The sequence below is a fragment of the Apium graveolens genome, chromosome 5 (assembly GCF_009905375.1).
Source record: "Apium graveolens cultivar Ventura chromosome 5, ASM990537v1, whole genome shotgun sequence".
Lineage (NCBI taxonomy): Eukaryota > Viridiplantae > Streptophyta > Magnoliopsida > Apiales > Apiaceae > Apium > Apium graveolens.
The window spans coordinates 265,104,965-265,107,626 of NC_133651.1; positions in this window are offsets into that span (position 1 = coordinate 265,104,965).

The following is a 2,662-nucleotide window of genomic DNA, read 5'->3' on the forward strand; positions in this document are numbered from 1 at the left end:
ATAAACGATTAACTAAGCACCTTGATATGGTAGTAACCAGTGAAATAACTTACTTCTTTATTTTTCCGCGTCCAGTTAATCAATTGGTATGTTATTCAAATTAAATAAGATATAAGAATATTTGTTTTTCAACTGATAGATGTGATGCATAAGATTTTATATTAAAGATTAAAATTGGTGTTGTTGATCTTTGGGACTGATACTGTTACAAAAATAATTAAATCTAAAAAATCACACACTTTTTCTCTTTTGTTGTACCAACACACACATAGAAGGTAGGTTGCACGTGTGAGGCAGAGGAGCTGGGTACATCATTGTAATCTCTTTGTTAAAGTTAGTCTGCTCTAATAGAGTGTAGTAAAGAACATATTGCATCCTCCGCTGCCTGCAGATCAGAGTAACTGTGACCTACCTCTCACATTTCTCTTTTTTTTTTATTTACTGTTTTTGAGTTATACCTACTAACATTATGAGTTTTGCAGTTTCGTGACAACAAGAAGAATGGAGCTAAACAAGTATGACTCTTTAATGAGCCTTCAGGTTTCATCATATGACTGGATTTGTCGTGTTAGAGTACAGGCTCTTTGGAAAGGAATGAACAGAGAAACTAATGAATTCTGGGGGTTAAATATGTTACTGATCGATGATTGTGTATGTTTGTTAGCGTTTGGTCTTTAATTTGTGTAGTCTATAATGAATCTATTGCCTAACAAAAAAAAGTTACAGAACTATTGGATCCATGCTTACGCTAACGCCAAATGTTGTGAAGATATTAAGGAGGATATAAAGGAAGTCCAGATTTACATCTTGAGCAACTTTAAGTGAAAGACTTTTTGGGAGATGAAACATATTGGCCAGTGAGGAACGCTAAACATATATGTTTCACTAAAGATACGAAGATAGTAAAGGCTGCAAATGGTGATGGACTTCAAATTGAGAGGTATGCATTTGACCTATTTCACATGAAAGAACTGAAGAAGCTAGCGGCTGATAATCGCTTCTTAGTAGGTATGCTACCCGTTATAATTGTTTCTCGAATAGGCTTTGTGTAATGACGTTTTGTTATTATGTGCTAGGAAAAACTGATCCCTGGTTCCATGATAAACTTATATTATTTTATTGTTTTGTTCAATGTAGACATGGTTGGCGTGCTGAAAAACAGGCGCCAAATTGTGCGCACTGTTAAGAATGAGCAGCAAAAGTACAGGCTTAAATTTGACTTGCTTGATGGAAGGTTTGTTCACTAAAATTGTTATTGAAGCTGGTTATGTATTTGTAAATAAGATAGGTTACGCATTTTGGTTAACTGTTTATTAGGTGCACTGTGAATGTAACACTCTTCGACAAATTTGTTGTTGATGTTGACAAATCTTTAGATAAGGCTCTTGGTGGTGATGTTATAGTCATAGTTGCATGTGCAAAGGTTACCTTATTTGAAGGTCATAAATCAGATAAGCCTTCATAGTTACCAGTAATATATTATGTGATATATATAATATATTTTTATATTTATATGCATGTGTACATATAGGTGTTGCACAAACTCAAATTTATAGTCTTAATTTTTTATGCAGGCAAGCCTCAGCTCACAAATTATCCTGCAACCAGAGTATATGTCCAGCCAGATCACTACAGTGTGGACATTCTGAATAAAAAGTAATAGCATGATCGTAGACCTTTTTTCCGGGGTATAAATAACTTAAAAATGTGTTTGCCTGGACTTGTAGATTAATTGACATGCTGGAGATATCGAGCGCAGAGGACGAAGCAGAAAAATGGTGCTGAATTTAGGCCAGATTACAGAATTAGAACATGACGACAATGATGTTGGTGCTATCATTTTATAGCTTTAAGACTTTAACACTCTCATCTTTATATTACATTATAATTTTATGTGCTTTTTTTTACAGAGAGAGGTTGTATGCGAAGTCACATTGGATGATGTCGTTAATCGAAATCAGTGGTATCTAATTTTTTGTTCCAGTTGTTCTGCTGAGTTGGTGGTGCCTGCCAAACACCTGAAATGCAGCAATTGCAACCGCTTGATTCCATATCCACGACGGAGGTGACTTTTTAAGTGCTAACAGCTTGAGGCAACTCTTTGTGCAATTAATTTTTTTTTTCAATACAGTTTCCAGCTGCAGACTACATGCTCTGATAAGACTGGTTCGCTTTTAATAATGATGGGAGATGTCGAGATTAGCCGAATCATACAGAAAACGGTTGATGATCTTTATGACCCTGACAAGGAGGTAAAGATTTTATAAAATGTGGTACTAGGTTTTTTCATTTCTTTCTCACTTCAGTCTCATTTCCTATTACAGCTTTCAGGATAAAAGCCATTTCCTCCCGATCTGCTACAATTATTGGGAAAAAAATTATGTTATCACAATCAAAGTCCAAAAACAGAAAGGCTTGCATTATACGACATTGTATGAGGCAACAGAAATAGAAGATGCATCCGAATTACTAACAAACTTCACACCGGAACAAGAATCTTCCTTTCCGGAACCAATGTCTATTTCAAATGTTAACAATATATTAGGAATTATTTTTTTTTATCATAGACAATGTTGGCATGAACTTGTGATTTCTTTTTAGGGCCCAGACCCCATGGGGGACTTGACTCCTCAACACAAACCTTCATTTCCTGAAGATATGT